Here is a 19,118-nt window from a genome sequence, read left to right as displayed (position 1 = left end):
TATTGTGGCAAAAAAGGCCACTACGTACGTGAATGCCCCGCCAAACCGAAGACCTCAAGTTATCGGGCCAACCGGTCGGTAACAGCCGTGGTGGATGTACCGGCGGAAAACTAGAGGACTCCCAGACCAATGAAGGGGCATCTCGGAGTCACACATCCATCCCTTCCCTATCCAACTCTGTCACGAAAGGACAACGACACCTATTTCTCACGGTGCACGTGGGAGTACACGACCAGTGGATACCCGTTGTAGCCATGGTGGATTCAGGGGCCACAGGCATGTTTATGGACTACAACGAGGCGTGCAGGCTAGGGCTAGTGCTTCTTCCCAAAGCTGTACCCGAAGACGTCTATGCTGTAGACGGGAGGCGATTGGTGGTGGGGCCCATCGGGCAGCACACGGGGGTCCTTCCGGTGAGATATGGAAGGAGCCATTTGGAACAAATTGATTTTAACATCATCAGAGCACCCCAATACGGTGTCATATTGGGATTGCCGTGGCTACAGAAGCACAACCCCTCTGTGGATTGGCCAACGCATCGCATCGAAATGACGTCACCATATTGCACACTGCATTGTGGAATACGACCGGAATCCCCTGATGCAGAAGAGAGCGGGAGACAGACTGTGGCTACAGCGGCAGAGAAAGATGTGACACTCCCTCTACACTATCGCAGTTTCGAGGTCGTCTTCGATGAAGTCAAGGCAGAGGTACTCCCGCCGCATAGACTGTTTGACTGCCAGATCGACCTGGTGCCAGGGGCAAGCGTTTCCAGCGGCAGGCTGTATGCCCTGACGGAACCAGAAAACGTGCATCTCCGGGGGTACCTGGATAAACTCCTCAAGCTGGGATTTATTCGTCCGTCCAAGTCCCCGGCCGCCTCTCCGCTCTTCTTCATCCCAAAGACCAACGGGGAGCTGAGAGCCTGTGTGGACTTTTGGGCGTTAAATGCGCTCAAAGGCTGTCCTGATAGAAGCCAAGAAAAGGTACAAGGCTTCGGCTGACAGGAAGAGAAGGCCAGGGCCACTGTACCGTACTGGAGACTTCGTCTGGATATCCACAAGAAACATGCGATTTCGTAAGAACAGTGTGTTCCATCCCAAGTTCATGGGCCCCTATCGGATTTCCAAGTGTATTGGTCCAGTGAACGTGAAGGTGTGTTTACCCCAGTCGTTGCGAATACACCCAGTCTTTCACGTATCATTGATTAAACCAGCAACCTCCAAGCAGACTGAGACACCTAGGCCGATATGCGTGGAATCGGAGGTGGAGTATGAGGTATCGGGCATACTGGCGTCCAAATGGCGTAGGGGCAAGCTGTGGTACCTGGTGGCTTGGAAAGGCTATGGCCCGGAGGAGCAATCATGGGAACCGGCTGGTATGTAACTGTTACCATGGATTTTTTAGCACGCAGTACCGTTACCACGGATCCATTACCACGCAGGATCCATTACCACGGATACCTTTACCACGCATTTTTTTACAACGCAGGTACTATTACAACGCATACCATTACATCGTAAGTTTAGGTAAGTTTAAAGGTAAGTTTTGGGGTATTGGGTTTGGGTTTTGGGGTACAGGGGTATTTTTAGGTTTCAGGGCTGGGTTTGGGTTTTGGGGTACAGGGGTATTTTTAGGTTTTAGGGCTGGGTTTGGGTTTTGGGGTACAGGGGTATTTTTAGGTTTTAGGGCTGGGTATGGGTTTTGGGGTACAGGGGTATTTTTAGGTTTCAGGGCTGGGTATGGGTTTTGGGGTACAGGGGTATTTTTAGATTTCAGGGCTGGGTATGGGTTTTGGGGTACAGGGGTATTTTTAGGTTTTAGGGCTGGGTTTGGGTTTTGGGGTACAGGGGTATTTTTAGGTTTTAGGGCTGGGTTTGGGTTTTGGGGTACAGGGGTATTTTTAGGTTTTAGGGCTGGGTATGGGTTTTGGGGTACAGGGGTATTTTTAGGTTTCAGGGCTGGGTATGGGTTTTGGGGTACAGGGGTATTTTTAGGTTTCAGGGCTGGGTATGGGTTTTGGGGTACAGGGGTATTTTTAGGTTTTAGGGCTGGGTTTGGGTTTTGGGGTACAGGGGTATTTTTAGGTTTTAGGGCTGGGTATGGGTTTTGGGGTACAGGGGTATTTTTAATATATATTTACAAATATAACAATTAAAATTAATGTCATTAATATAATTATTTAATGATTAAATAATGAATAATTAAATTAAATATTACAAAAATAATTATTTCAAATATAATAATGAATAATTAAATTAAATATTACATAAATAATTTTTAAAAATATATTTATACTTACCTATACTTACGTTGTAATGGTAAGCGTTGTAAAAGTATGTGCGTTGTAGTGTATTGCATTGTAAGGGAATCCGTTGTAACATGACCTGCGTTGTAAAAAATCCGTGGTAGTGGTATGCGTGCTAAAAGTACACGTGGTAACGTCATATATCCGAACCGGCTGAAGGGGTCCATGCTCCGCGCTTGGTCTCGTTGTTTCATCGACGGTTTCCTTCTAGCGCTGGCCCCGTGGGGAGCCGCTGAGAGAGGGAGGATGTACTGTCAAGAATTCCCGTCAGGAAGGGGTAAACCAGAACAAGGAAAAAACGGACTACGAATCCCAGGATGCCTAGCGAGTAGATGTTATGTAAACGGGAGAGCCATTACATAACTCAAGGAAACACGCCCTATAAAAGGAGGAACCTGGAGGAAGAACACTGTCGGATATTGTGTTTCCACCGACATACCTGCTTTGTGAAGAGCAGCGTTCCGGAGAGGTACTCCCGTCAGGCAAGAACGGAGGTAGGTCGAGTCGTTACTCCCTGGGCCGTGTCTTGCCAAGCTTAACCTGTTTCTGACCCGGAAGCTCTACCAGACACCCATTGAGCTTCGCCTTGACTCGGCTGAGTCTAGGCGCCTTGGCACTTGCGCTGGTAGGAGCCGTAGCTCCCAGCCCGACCCGAGATACAGGGACTACCAGCTGTGACGCACACCGGGAGGTGTTTGCGGCGTTACAGACTAGGAAGTCCACTGAATCGATCGAGCGGCTGCTCTCGATCCCATTACCATACTTTGATTTGGGCATTGGTGACGCAGCACCAGGAGGTGACTTCGCGTCCCGGTGCAGTACGAGGAAGAGGTCGAGCGGCTGCTCCCTTCAGGTAGAGACCCCGGCTGGGTTTTTCCCTGACTCCTCTGTTCTCCCCCGCACTCTTCGTGCCCCTCACAGCATACCGATTGGCATTTTCGGCCATTGCATAATCTGCCCTCTGTTGGCATACACCGGGACCAGTGTATTTGCAGAGGACGGTTAGGACCATCCGTGCTATGGGTTGGTACCGAAGAAAGACTGGAGGATTCCAGTGACTATATCTTTTGTTTACTTATTGTATTATTTTTGCCTTCATTAAAATAACTAACCGTACACAAGTGGTTGCGTCCTCATTATCGTGTCTGTTAACGATCCTGAGACGTTCAGGACGTTACAGGACACCTGCTGCTAATTGCTTCCTGGCACCTCTTTGCCTACTTGCAACTATTCTCTGACCCTGCTCTGACCCTTGAAGCAGGGTCAGAGAATAGTTACAAGTAGGCAACGAGGCACCTGTCCAAGGAATTAAACCTCATCAGGAAGCACTTACAGATATAAAAAACGGGAAGAAGGGAGAGGATGGCAAATACACCCATTTTGAGTTCTCAGGAGGGGTTAAACTAAAAGAGACCTTTACAGCACAATTTTCATATGCATTTTGCTAAAAATAAAAAGCTGTATGTTCTGTAGGGGCAACTCAGGAATCTGGCCCTTCAGAGATCCGGCCTCCCTTTCTTTCTCTCGTTCTCTCTCTCCCTCTCTCTTTCCCTCTCTCTCTCTCTCTATCTCTCTCTCTCTTTCTATCTATCTATCTATCGATCTATCTATCTATCTATCTATCTATCTATCTATCTATCTATCTATCTCTCCCTCTCCCATAAACGACTGCATGGGTAACTTCGCTATGCAAGCGGCTCGCGAAGACGCAAAAAGCCCCGCGAACACGCAAAAAACCCAGCAAACACGCAAAAAACCCTGCGAACACGCAAAAAAAACAAAAATCCGCGAATTCGCACAAATTCGGGAATTTTGCGGATCGCGAATTCGCAAATCCGCAAATTCGCGGATTGCGAATTTGCAAAATTCACCCATGCTTACCCAGGATCCAAGGGGTTTAAATGAAAAAATAGATTTTTCATGTTTTTTATAAACATAACATGTTCAATGAATAATGTATCTGCACTGCAGCTGAATTGTGAGAAGTTTCTGTATTATTAATAATTTTGTATCAATTTCTGAAAAAGGTTTCAGTCCCCACATGATGTTACACCTGAAGTAGAGCACCAAGATGTTTGTGGTTCGGTATTCTATTAAATTCATTTTAATTTTAATTTTTATTTTATCATTCATTTTTATTTGTGTTTTCATTTTTTATTTTTATTTTTAATTTATCACAAGGGTTTGAATGCGTTGTTTAGAGAATCTTCCGAAGGACGCGGTGGTGATTAGTATTGGTTTGCATTGCAACGCGCATAGTCTTTTTTCAGTGTTAATCGAGCAGCTCAGCGTCCCGCGTCATGACGGCGGGTAGGCGTATTGACACACGGTTAAACAGGAAGTAGTTTTGGCTTCGTAGCGAGCTTCATTCGGACGAGTGAGTTTGTCGAGGAAGGTTGAGTTTACTCAGATGACTGCTGAAAGAACAGAAGGTATGAGGAGATGGCTTGCATAATTCATCCAGAGCGACAGTTCGCATGAAAGTAGGAGAGATTTTAGCAGTAACTTTCTTCCACTTTGATTGCAGAAGTTAGAAATAGAGGACCACCATTTTCTGCACACATTACAGAGGCAGTTAAGATCGAGGTAAGCTTTGTGGATTGTATTTGGTTTTCAACACAAAGAGCATAGCATTGACATTTAAAATTTGTGTTTATCAGGGGAATTAATATTTTGCAGATTGGTTTTTTAACTCGGAGTCGGTATTAAGAAAGGAAGAAGGGTGAGTTTTTTACGAGTGTCTCACATGGGAATTCTCACATGATGGAGGGAGTACAGAGCACTTTCATCATTGTTTTTCATTTCTTTCTTTTTTTACTAAGGTGCAAGATGATGCTCATTATTAAGAGCCAGTTTTGTAAAACATTCAATGGTCCCATGTTTGTTTGTGAGTGTTGACATAAATCATGTAATTTTTTAAAAATGGCCTTTTTTATTTGTTTAGATTTTAGGCCCCTGAAGAAGGGCCCTCTCCGGCCCTAAATGCATTGGGCATTCAATTAAATTTGGTCACAAAGGTCATTACTGTGGAATTCATTGCTTTGTCAATTCATATGCTGATAAATTTAAATGTCGATCAATGGTTGTTCACGACAGAATATTAATGCAAATGTTAATTTATTCAAAGAATAATTGTATTGCTTTCATGCAAGTTTCTGTATGGAGAACATTTGTGTAATCAATTATTTTTGTAAACAGAGGAAGAGATAAAAAACTTTTTTGTTTAAAAATAAAATTGGAAAGTTTTTCCTGCAACAGTGCACAGTGGTCAGGTGTGATTTCACTCGAGGTAGGAAGGTTCCGAGGAAGGCACGGTGAAGGACAAACGTGCTACCACTGTACGCATGCTTTGATAAAGAATTTAAAAAGATTTAGTTAATATGGAGTTTAACCCCTTCCATGCTCATGACGGAATGGTCATGAGCATCGGTGCACCTGTGCTGATAACGGAACCATTCCGTAATGAGGCCAGGGGGACGAAATCCCACTGCTGCAGACAGCAGAGGGATTTCCTTTTCACCCCTTTGACCTTGGGAGCTGGGGGAGAGCTTCCCCAGCTCCCCAGTCCCCCTCCCTGGTTTCTGTTCAATGACGATCAGCGTGCACGTCGCGCTGTCGTCATTGAACACAGACAGAAACTAAAATGAGCCTTTAAGCTCATTTCAGTTTCACTTTCTACATGCTCAGTAGGCTATCTCAGCCCCCTGAGCACGTAGAAAGACGGGAGAGGTATGATTGGAAAGGGGAGAATCTCCCCTTTCCAATGGTACCCTTCCCGAGTGGATCTCTGCTGGGGGATTGCCCCAGGAGGGTGATCCCCAAGCAGGGATCCACCCACTAGACACCAGGGAGGGGGGAGCGGCCCCTTGGGCAAGGGCCTTCACTCCCCCCATTAATAAATTTATAGTATTTAGTCTCTCTGCCCCCCCTGGGGGGCAGATGGGGCAAGAGCCCCCCAATCTGCCACCCCGGGGGGCAGAAAGCCACTATACACCAGGGAGTTTTTTTGGGGGCACTTTTTTAGGGTAGGGGCCGTCCGAAATGGGAGCGCCAATGCCCCCATCCCCCCGGCACCATTACAGCCTTTCTGCCCCACCTGGAGGGAAAATGGGAACAGTAGCCCCCAATTTGCCCCCCGGGGGGGGGCAGAAAGCGCACTATGCACCAGGGATTTTTTGTGTTCACTTTTTTTAGGGTGGTTGCTGCCCGAAACTGGCACGCCAATGCCCCCACCCCACCACCATTACAGACTTTCAGCCCCCCCTGGGAGACAGATGGGGGCAGGAGCCCCCAATCTGCCCCCCCAGGGGGGGCAGAAAGCCCACTATGCACCAGGGATTTTTTTTGTGCACTTTTTTTTAGGGTGGGCCTGCCCGAAACGGGCAAGCCAATGCCCCCACCTTCCAACACCATTACAGACGTTCTGCCCCCCCGGGGGGCAGATGGAGGCAGTAGCCCCCTCGGAGGGGTAAAAAGCCCACTAGACACCAGGGATATTTTGGGGCAAATCTGAATTAGGGTAGGGGCTGCCCAAAATGGGCATGCCAATGGCCCTACCCCTCCCCCACAAAAATGACAGCCTTTTTTCCCCCCAAGGGGGAAGATGGGGGCATTAGCACCCAGTCTGCCCACAGGGGGCGGTAAAAGGCCAGTAGAGGTCAGGGATTTTTTAGGCAAATGTTAATTAGGGTGGGGACATTATTATGCCTGTTTTGGGCACCCCCCACCCTAATTAAAATTTGCCCAAAAAACTCCCTGGTGTCTTGTGGACTTTCTGCCCGCCCTGGGGGGCAGTTGGGGACATTAGCCCCCAATCTGCCCCGCCAGGGGGGGCAAAAAGCCCACTAGACATCAGGGATTTTTTGAAGGGGCAAATATGAAATAGTGTGTGGCTGCCCAAAACGGGCATGCCCATGCCCCCACCCCCTCCGAGCAAAAATTACAGCCTTCCTGCCCCCCTGGGGGGCAGATGGGGCAGTAGCCCCCAATCTGCCCCCCCCCCAGAGGGGAAAAAGCCCACTAGACACCAGGGATTTTTTTGGGCAAATTTTTACTAAGTTGGGGGCATTGGCATGCCCGTTTTGGGCAGACTTCACCCTAATTAAAATTTTCCCCAAAAACTCCCTGGTGTCTAGTGGACTTTCTGACCCCCCCTGGGGGGCATATGGGGGAATTACCTTTAAATCTGCCCCGCCGGGGGGGGCATAAAGCCCACTAGATGCCAGGGATTTTTTTGCGGGCAAATTTGAATTTGGATGGGCTGCCTAAAATGGGCATGCCTATGCCCCCACCCCCTCCCCCACAAAAAAAACAGCCTTCCTGCCCCCCCGGGGGCTGACGGGGCTGTAGCCTCCAATCTGCCCCCCCTGGGGGGGGCAAAAAGCCCACTGGACGCCAGAGATTTTTTGAGGCGGCAAATATGAAATAGTGTGTGGCTGCCCAAAACGGGCATGCCCATGACCCCACCCCTCCCCGCAACAATTACAGCCTTCCTGCCCCCCTGGGGGGCAGATGGGGCAGTAGCCCCCAATCTACCCCCCCAGGGGGGCAAAAAGCCCACTAGACACCAGGGATTTTTTTGAGCAAATTTGTATTAAATTGGGGGCATTGGCACGCCCGTTTTGGGCAGACTCCACCATAATTAAAATTTGCCCAAAAAACTCCCTGGCGTCTAGTGGACTTTCTGACCCCCCTGGGGGCATATGGGGGCATTACCCCCCAATCTGCCCCGCCGGGGGGGGCAAAAAGCCCACTAGACGCCAGGGATCTCTTTGCGGGCAAATTTGAATTTGGATGGGCTGCCCAAAACGGGCATGCCGATGCCCCCACCTCTTCCCCTACAAAAATAACAGCCTTCCTGCCCCCCGTGGGGGTTGATGGGGCAGTAGCCTCCAATCTGCCCCCCCTGGGGGGGCAAAAAGCCCACTAGACACCAGGGATTTTGTTAGGTACGTTTTTATTAGGGTGGGGGCATTGGCATGCCTGTCTTGGGCAGACCCCACCCTAATCAAAATTTTTACTCGGGAGAACAAGGGGAACGCTGGGCGGTAGGACATTTGTGGCGGCACGGAGATCCCACGTAAAAAAGTTTGGAAAAGTGATTTTTTACCTAAATGTAAGGTTTGCAAGGAGTTCTGGGTAGGAAAACGTTTAGGGACCCACGCATGCCATATCTCCTGGACTCCCCCGGGTGTCTAGTTTTCAGAACTGTTTGGGTTTAGTAGTTTTAAAAGTTTTCCGCCGAGCCCCGGGCCAAAAACTCAGGTGCCTCCGACAAAAAGGAAGGTTGTTTTGCTATAGGTTATTTTAAATTCTCCACCATACGATTTGGGATTTTTCCTGTTGCAGCCACTATGCCTACCCACGCAAGTGAGGTACCATTTTTTCCAGGAGACCTGGGGTAACGCGGGATGGGTGGAAACTTGTTGATCCACGTAGATTCCAGAACTTTCCTCCACAGAAATGTGAGGAAAATGCGTTTTGCTTGTCAGTTTTTTAGCTTTGCAAGGGATTCTGGGTAACAGAACCTGGTGGGAGGCAGTCGAGTCACCCCATCCTGAATTTCCCTGGGTGTGTAGTTTTCAAACATGTATAGGTTTGCTAGGTTTCCCGAGGTGCCGGCAGAGCTAGGGTTAAAAAACGAAAGGTAGGCTCTTTGCCAAAAAAGGGCACGTTTTCACTACAAAATTGAGGTGCGACCACGTTGCGTTTTGTGCTGTTTCCTGTCGCAGTCACTAGGCATACCCAGGCAAGTGAGGTACCATTTTGTTTGGGAGACCTGGGGAAACGCTGGGTGGGTGGATATTTGGTGATCCACGCAGATCCCAGAACTTCCCACCACAGAAATTTGAGGAAAATGCGTTTCTTGTCAATGTTTTTGCTTTGCAAGGGATTCTGGGTAACAGAACCTGGTGAGAGGCAGTCGAGTCACCCCATCCTGAAATCCCCTGGGTGTGTAGTTTTCAAAAATGTATAGGTTTGCTAGGTTTCCCTAGGTGCCGGAAGAGCTAGGGTGCAAAAACTACACCTAGGCACTTTGCCATAAAAGGGTAAATTTTTAACTGCAAAATTGAGGTGTGACCACGTTGAATTTGGCGCCATTTCCTGTCGCAGGCACAAGGCCGACCCACACAAGTGAGGTACCGTTTTTATAGGGAGACTTAGGGTAAGTCAGATTTGTAAATCAACTGTTATTACCTATTGACTTTTCATGCATTTCTCCGTTCCCAATAAAAGACATTGTGTAAAAAAATATATTTTTGAAAAATGACCAATAATTCTCATGCTAGTATGAGTATTCCCAATTTTGAAAATGTGCAAATATATACTGTTTCTAAACTCTATAATTTGTACCCAATTCAGAAATACATAGATGTCTTTCATACCGATTTTTCCATGAATACATTTTCCAAGAATAAGTGCTCTATACCCAGTAAATAATAAAATGCCATTGCAAGTTGCTGCTCAGTTTTTGGCTCTGGGTTCATCGGGTTCTTGGTGAAACTACAAGTCCTATATATCCCCACAACCAGGAAGGTCAATCAAATGTAACGGTATATTGCTTTCCTAGAGCTGTAAAAATTACAAGAAGTTATAGGTGAAAACGTTGAAACAAAAGGCTGTTTTTTTCATCCAATTTTCAATTATTCAAAGATTTAACTGTTAGTTTTTATAAGGAAACCTTCATGGATTTAGACAAATGACCCCTTTCTGAATTTAGAATTTTGTCTACTTTTCGAAAATGTATAGCTTTCCAGGATCCATTATTGCTTTCAAATTCATTTCTACCATTAACTTGAAAGCTCTAAAAATAGCAAAAATAGGCTATGTCTCAGAAAAATGCCAAAACTGTGTGAAAAATGTTGGTTCTCTGACAAAAGACTGTCATTCCTTAAAAGCTGAGAAAATGGAGATTTCAGCCCCACAAACCCTTTTTTGATAACATTTGCAGGGAAAAACCCAGAGGCTTTCATTTGCAGCCCGTTTTTCCCATTTTCCTGAAAAAAACTAAGATTTCACTGTATTTTGCTTAATTTCTTGGACCCCTCCAAGGGAATCCACAAACACTGGGCACCTTTAGAATCCACATGATGTTGGAAGAAAAGGACGCAAATTTGGCGTGGATACCTTATGTGGTCAAAAAGTTACAGAGACCTAAGCGCGCACTACCCCAAATCGCCAAAAAAAGGCTTAGCACAGGAGGGGAAAAGGCCTAGCAGCGAAGGGGTTAAGAGTGAAAATAAGGGAGTGCTCCTCCATTAATGTATACTAATACAAAAACACCCAAATACATGTCAACACCATCACACGCACAGACATGCACAAGCACACACAAATGTGAACATAGTCTTTCATACACGCACAGGCAAATGCACACACATGCGTCCGTGGGGAGGCCTAGATCAGCTTGTGCTGGCAGTCAAATGGTGTAATCATAGACTGAGGAGCGTTGCGGGTCATGCGGTCTTTCGCAAGGCAAATTAGAGACTTGTGGCCCCCATCTCCAGCATCAACTCAGCTCTCTCTCCTGCACAGATAGCGGGCCCTCAGACTTTGTCCCCTATCAGCAGCAGGGGGTGCTTGGGGAGGAAATCTCGTTGGTCAGCTGGGTATTCCCCCAAAGAAAATGTCAGGCCAGCGTAGCAGCCGTTGCTAAGCCGGGTCCTGCGCCAGGCAGGATTGTTAATGGCGGGCAGACCCCAGTTCTCCATAGAAGGCAATAGACACCCAATCTTTCATGTGGCAGTTGATCTCTGGTTCCGATGTTCCCTCAAAGCTGCCACTACGTAGGGAGGAAAGTGCTGTAGCTCTCTCAGCGCGCAATGTCGTGGGACTCAATGCAATGCGGTCGCTATAGTGACCAGTAGACGTCTCAGTAATCCACGGCCACTTCAGCCCCTCACCTCGGTTTCCCATTTGCTAGTGCCAGGACTCCGACCCGTGCGCACACAACAGTCAGCGTGAGGGGCGCGAGAGGGTAATAGATAGTCGGGAGGGTCCGGTGATATTCTTGATTCCCCCGATGTCCCCCACAGCAGAACCGTTCTTTTGACTGCGTCGCCAAACCTCAACGCGCCTCTCAGCCACTCCAATTTCCAGCAGCTCTGGTCAGCAGTATCATTGTCCAGTAGTTGCTGTCAGCACACCCATTAAGTAATCAGCAAGGGCCCTCTCGCAGGCTAACGCAAAATACCGGTGTGTGATTTTAGCATAAAAACAGCAGCTCAGTCTGCCGTTGGTTACCTCTGTATGCAGCTCTTGAAGGCCTGAGGTATGGACGGACAGGTAAGAAAATCATTAGCGCCTGATAGCGCTTTACATCTTCATCTTAGGGAGAGTGCCGCTCTTTGTTAATAGGGACATTCTCTCTCAGAGTCGCTCTGATGCATACGGGCAGTGCATTTAATTTCGTCCTGCCGTGGCTCAGAGCTGCTCTGATGTACACGAGCATTGTGCTTTACTTCGTTCTGCCGTGATGATCATAGATTGAGTATTGTTTGATCTTGTTTCAGTAACTTCGTAGAATTTTTGGCTTTTCCAAATTTGACATGACACACAATATACACTTTCAAATAACCTAACGGATTATTAAGTACAAGGATGATAGTTCTCTCCAAATCTCTTTTGAAACCCCTCTTCGAGAGAACATTGGAAATGTATGTGTTGTGTTCTTTTCACCTAGCAGCAAAACACACTTACAAAATATTTAAATGAAGGGTCATTATACTCTTTTGGCCCTATGGTATAAACATAGAATCGAAAGTGAGATATTCCTCTTTGCTTTGCCCACTGAGTTAACAGTTTAGCGGGTAAGCTGAGCAACTTCTCAAATGATCTTAAGCAGTTGAATTATTAGATATTGCACTTTGACCCGAATTGACTCTTAAACAACGCTGGCAGTATAGGCGTAACAGACCTCATGGCACTTTCAATGTCTGATTATTACCTATATTTTTCCTTTGTTTAGAGCGGAGCCTCACGTCCTGAGCTGTAGCCAGGTGAGGTGAGGCTGTTTTCTCGTAACTCACAGGTTAGCAAACTTTGGTAAATAATGTTTTGAGTACACGGTATAGGTACTATTTACAATGGGTATTTATGACCAGCGTGTCTGATAGACTACTAAGCACAAGTACTTGTTCTTTTCGTTAGCACAATAATTTTGATGTCACTTTTTTCTTTTTAGGTGTTATCAACACACTGTAACCAACTGAGAAGGAGACAACAAGTTTTGTAGGTTGTATATGTTCCAACCCAAGTTTTGATTAACACTTCACTGATTCACAAAAACGCAGTAGCATAATACATCTAGGTCCTGAGGAAGGCTACGATCCAACAGTGATTATATTGGCCAAAACATATAGACCTTGTTTCTGGACAAATGCAGTCAATATTTCATAACTGCATCTGCATTGTTTTTAATTTTGACATCAGGAGATAATGAATAAAAGTTTTTTCCTCTCCTCTTAGCCAATTTTAGATCACATATCACTTTCCACATTAGTGCACTGCGCCCATCACTCTTAAAAATGAAAACTCTTCATATCTGACAGATTTTATTAAATTCTATTACTGAATAACATCACGAAAACATCCCTGAGCTCCTCCCTTACAGTGAGGGGGTTGTCTTTTAATTGTAATATGCTTAGCAAAGAGGGTCAATTGATAGCTAGTAAGACATGCACTTGTGAGGTACTGTGTCTTTGTCTTATTCAAAAGTGTATCCACAGCATCGGGTACCATAAATGTGAGGTCAGTATCAAGAACGAGTCCAGTCGATTGTCTTATTGAACTGACCCTTTAATGCTTGAGTATAAATACTAGGACGCTCCGTATAGCCCTGAGGAGCACAACAGAATCTAAAGCTCCTACCAGCCAGTGTGAACCCAAAGAAATATCTACTGTCTGGATGAATAGGAATGCCAAAGAAAGCATTTTTCAAATCATTAACAGAGAAACATTTAGCGGTAGAAGGAATCATCATCAAATTGCAGTAATATCAGGAACCACAGGGAACTGTGGAACCACTATTTTATTAACCTCGCGCAGATCAACCACAAAACAATAATCATCATCAGCGTCCTCAGAGGAGCCTGGGCTGCCATTTTAAGAATCAGAAGAATAGTACTATTACAAATATTGCCAGATGTTTCCTTAACTACTCGCTTTAGTATCAAATCCTGAATAATCTGACGACGAGCCCGATCTCCTGCCTGTGGTATCCTATACTAAGGAATACGAGGTAAAACAACATTTTCTTTAACTTTTATAGAAACTAAGCATGGGCGAATTTTGCGAATTGGCAATTCGCGAATTTGCGGATTTGCGAATTGGCAATCCGCAAAATTCGCGGATTTTTTTATTTTTGCGTGTTCGCGAGGCGCTTTGCGTGTTCCCGGGTGTTCGCGAGGCACTTTGCAATTTCGCGGGGTTTTTTTTGCCTGCTTAACCACTGCCACTCTCTCGTTTTTTTTGCCCACCTGCCCTCTGTACCACTTGTTTCTGTGCCCTTCTGCCCTCTGCCCCACTCATTTTTTGTCCCCTTCTGCCCTCTGTCCCACTTTTGTGCCCTTCTGCCCTCAGCCCCACTTAGAATGGCGCCGGCAAGCTTCCAGCTCCATTCTAAAATAGCTAGAAATAGCTACAACAGGAAGCACTAATAGATAAAGTAAAGCAGGTGCTCCATTTGAAGGTCAAATTAAGTTACACAATCATTAATCACCCCAAGTTTGGGGTGATTAATGATTGTGTAACTGAATTTGAGCAGCACCTGCTTTACTTTATCTATTAGAGCTTCCTGTTGAAGCTGACTTTTGTAACTATTTTAGAATGGCTCTGGCAGCTTGCCAGCACCATTCCAAAAGAGTTACAAAAGTCAGCTTGAACTTTTACCCAATCCGTTCCGTTCGCGGATTTTCGTTCGTGGATTTTGCAGGAAATTCGCAAATCTCGCGGATTGCGAATTTACCGAAAATCCGCGAAATCCGCGGGTGGAACGGATTTTCCGCTCATGCTTATTAGAAACTGGTGGAATATGCAACAGTCCTACATCCATGTCACTTGTAGCCATAGAGTGGGAGGGATATCCGCATATTTAGCTGGAAGTGGTGTGTCCGGGGACAAACACTGTTTAGTAGTCACATTCGGACCCATAGTAATATAGACACCCACAGGAGAACAGTAGATAGTAGCATACAACTTCTTCAACAAATCCAACCACATCAGATTCTCACCACTGTTGGATGTCAACGAAAACTGAGATTCCACAGTAAAAGGACTAATAGTCAATGCAAGGGGGCATGAAATGGGGCTTACAACCAGTACACCTGAAAAACCTACCAAAATATTATTGTGGCCAGACAGGGCTGCCCCAGGGACCATATGTTGACAAGCAGAACTCTTTGTCACACCCATGTCCACTAAAAATTCCTTGGTCGAGACTTGCAAATCCGCTGTGACATTAAGACCATGCCGATCTACAGGTATCTGAATTGGTCCCTTTCCCTGTCCCTGGCTGTCCTTACTTTAAGATATACCTGTCACCTCATCCATTTCATAATCATCATGATAATACTGGCCATCACCGGGGTCATCAAAATAGTTATTATCAGAATGACCCTGTGGAACAGTAGCATTCTGAGCTCTCTCTGTCCCACGACCTCTCCCACTAGAACCGTGCCCTCTAGGAGCTATAACTTTCTGTAAAAGCACAGGGCACTGGCTACGCCAATGACCCTCCTCCTTACAATATGCACACAGATTCTAATTCAAAATTATGGCTGCCTTCAGGAGGTGCCTGCTGGGCTTCTTCCAATTGAGCATCTGCAAAAACAAAAACGACAACTCGAATTCAAGATTTTACTAAAACTACGCTTTTAAAAAAGGAAAACAAGTTTGTTGTTGTTACCTAGAAAAGTAATTGCAAATACTTTTATCAAAAGTGGTCCTCAGACCGAACCAAACTCAAATCACAATGGTACCATATCCACAAAGAACCAAAAACAAACTCACCTGATATCAGTAGTACAAACAAACCAGTTCTCCACTGCCAACTCTTCAGGCCAAACGGTCAGATCCAAGCGTTTCGCCATTCAGGCGTCCAGTCGGGATGACCACTGGGCAAAGCACTGTCTGGCAGGAGAGAAGGGGCAGCTGCGGGTAACAGAATACAGAAACTCTTCATGCAGGGATCCCTGAACCATCAGTCTGACCCGACAATGTCCTCGGTCTCCCCCCGCCTATTCGGGCGCTAACTGAAGGTAGTGGCCCGTTTACGGTTACCCGGGTCACTAATGACCACCTCTCAGCCTTCCATACCAAATGAAGAGACGGTCAGACAGTAGAGAATACAATCCAATAACTGTTTATTCATATACACTCAGAGAAGAGCCTGGTCTGCCCAGTTACTAGGAGTGCTGCAGAGAGAACTGAAATCAACAAGCAAAAGATACATTATTTATGTTTCATGACTGGGGGAAGGCACGCCCACAGTGGAATTTTCCAAGCAGATGCAGCTGGACAGTGAATTACAACAAAAATATGTTGTGTTTTTCATATCTCACACCACCTAATACAACCCAAGGTCGTTTCACCATGCACCCGCCACCAGACATGTGGGAGAGGGCCTCTATCTAGTGAGAAAGGTATGCACTACTATGAACAGTCTATTCATTAGTGAAGCAAAACCTAACACTGCAGAAATTAAATGTAACAGAGGCTTTTTACCAAAAACAGCAAAGGATTGGTTTTGATCATGATTAAAAATGGTGCCTGATTTAGAAAATGGAAAAAAAACAACACCACTGGGTTTGGGCTCCCAACAGTAAGGCCAAGCCTCTGTAACAAGTCAACTAACCACATGCCAATACTGCTTTCTATTTTGACTCCTTTTTTGAGAGCGGTTATACCGAACATCCAACAATATAACCCTTAGACTTCTTTTTCTGCCTGGAATAAATCTTTCTTTATATTTTATTTTCACAGATCAAAAGTTAGACATTTTTATTATCTTCTTTAGTCATTCTAAAACATGCCACTAATACTTATATCTGACCCACACTACTAATCATACACTACTACTCATATTCACAATCTCCCATTTTTCTCACATACAACTTTCAAATTCACTTTTCATACATTCGTTCACCATACCATATGTACTCACCCTAAAAGTTTGCTATTTTTTAAAGTTTTTAAATTACATTTCTATTTACATCTGACAGCCCTAGTACACAATTCTACTAACTCTAAGCAATTTACACTATTCAAAACATCATTATCAAAATCTTATGGCTGATATCATGAAAATGGTCTAAGCATTTCAAACTCCTATCTATTTGGGATTCCTCTTCAGGACCACGCAGCTTCTCTCTCTTGAACTGGATTCGATGTGTGCTCTCTTATTTAGAGGATCAGATATATGCTTGCTATTTGTGGCATTTCTCTTTGGAGTTTGGGGACTTCTTATTTCAAGGAAACAAAAGACTAAAAAGTTGTTGCTTTGTGTAAATCCCAATAAGGTGAAACTCCTTTTTCTTTTTCTTCAGTTTGGGGAGGTATTTTATTTGATGGCGAGGTGCCTTATTTTTCTCTCCCGCATCCGAATTTAAATTGCAGAGAACCGTTGGAAGCCACGCGGTTTGTAAACATGAATGGCTGCCGGTACTGGTCGGGTAGTTAATCCCGTCGTTTCTTGGTCGTGTAACTCCTCAAAAAAATATCTGGTCTCGCGTTTTTCGCACAGCGTCGTCTGCACTACATCTCAATTCTATTCCTTCTGTGTGTTTTACTCATGTTTGTCCTCAAAAGTGTGACTCGTGTTTCCTCAAACCGGCTTCTGCAGTATGTCAGAGGTCCGAGTCTTCTGCGTCTCGGCGAGAAGACGAGAACCTTTGACGTGGAAACAACAGATAAGTATTTCACTCAGTCAATCGTGCATGCTTCGTTTCTACAGAGTTGCAGAGCAATAGAGAGACGGGCGTTTTCAATAAAAAGGTTTATTGAACAGTCTTCTTTCTCAAGCAATAGAAGTGAACTGCTACAATCGTTATGCAGACTGCAAAGTATAATGCATACAGCGAGAACAATATTATAAAATAATACTGTTAGAGCAACGTATGGTTTCTAAGCCATATAAAAATACATACATAAATAACAATGACTAAAAATACTCAACTGGTGCTTCTAAAATGCGCCTACCCCAATGTACCTAACCTAAGACTAGTAGTAAGTATTGTGTAGCATAGGTTTAGTTTTCTTTGCCAAGGATCTGTCCAAGATTTCTCTTAGGTTCTAATGAGCTCCATACCTTTAGTTAGAATGAAGGAGGTCTGGTATCTCTGTGGCAGGACTCGATTTCCCAACACCCCACAAGGGGAGCTTGGAAACACTGGAGCTGGATTCTTGGCAGGAGGAGAGACAGCTTCTTGATCAGTGCGTCAGCTGGAGGGTCGGATTCCTTCGGCACTTGCTGTAGTGAGCTGTGTCGGGCAAGTAGATAGTCGAACTGCTCCAAACCACCGTGTCTCCTAGAGCAAGTGAAGGTATATTTATACCTTGAAGGTGTCTAGGAATGCCATAGTTTGACGTAAAGTCGGGCATAATAACGTCAGGAAAGAACCCCTAGGGAATCGTTGTTCTTCACAAAGTACATGAGTACTTGGACAAATCAATATTCATGCAAGGGGAAGCTCCCTAACTGCTTAAGCCGATTTTCAAAGAAATCGTTGTGACTTTGGTACGGGTGGAAGTAGCCTGCCTGCATTTGGTCTGCATGGGCTATGTCTAAATAAGGGCTTGATTTCTATGCCTATATAAGGGGAATGTGAATTGTACCTATATAAGGGCATGAATCGGGAAAATTCACTCGGAGCCTAAAATGCCACACAACAGTGCCACCCCACCACCCATGAATCATCAGATTTTGCCAGGAAGGAACAAATAGCACTCACCTGTGGGTGGCACTGGCAGACAGGGGGAATTAAATTATGGGGTGCCGCTGAGCCGCTCTCTTTCCAGTCTCCCTCTGGCCTCTAAGATGCCTCAGCCTGCGTCAGAGTCACATGTGTCGCGCACTTTTTCCTAATGCGCATGAGCCCAGCCTCCAGATCATCGGGCGCGCAGACACGGAGGGCGGTAACATCTGCGCGCTGCACACGTCGTGTACATGACATCATCAATGATTATCCCATCATGGTCAGGTGGTGTTGTTTGATAAATTAAAATGAGATGGGCGGTGACCTGCCGCATGATCCAAGACCCTGCCTGCATGCCTGTGCTGCCTGAAATGAAAATCAGCGGACACGCTTCGGAGCATGGTGGTCACTGTGTTCTGTTGTTAGGGCCGATTTGGACCGACCGTGACTCATGGTCTGTCCAAATCGGCCCCAACAACAGAACCGGCCCCCTGTCTCAAAACTGACCCCTACCCCGCCCAGCCTACCGGGAGATTGCCCGGTGCCCGGAGTGACCAGTCCGGGCCCGATGACAGAGAGGGTTTTGGACATGATTGAGCAGGTAAATCAGTGACAGGATGTGTCCATGGGCTTAATGATGGCAGAAGACATGTGAGTAGAGGTGAGTTTCGGCCTTATATACCTCCCTTTCCACTGTCTCAGATGTGGTGGTTGTCCCACCAAAGTCATACTGGTTTGTAAAGCAATCCGTAATTGGACCAGCAGTTTCAATGTAGGTCCGAGCCTCCCACAGCCTCACTGGCCCATTCCGCAGCCTCCATGGTCGGAGTTGCCACCCGGTGCTGGCGGTTCGCCGGTGGTTCGTCTGCGGTCTTTTCAAAGGCAATCTGATAATTCTG

This window comes from Lissotriton vulgaris, chromosome 4_1, assembly GCF_964263255.1.
Source record: "Lissotriton vulgaris chromosome 4_1, aLisVul1.2, whole genome shotgun sequence".
NCBI lineage: Eukaryota > Metazoa > Chordata > Amphibia > Caudata > Salamandridae > Lissotriton > Lissotriton vulgaris.
Note: the sequence above shows the minus strand (reverse complement) of the source record.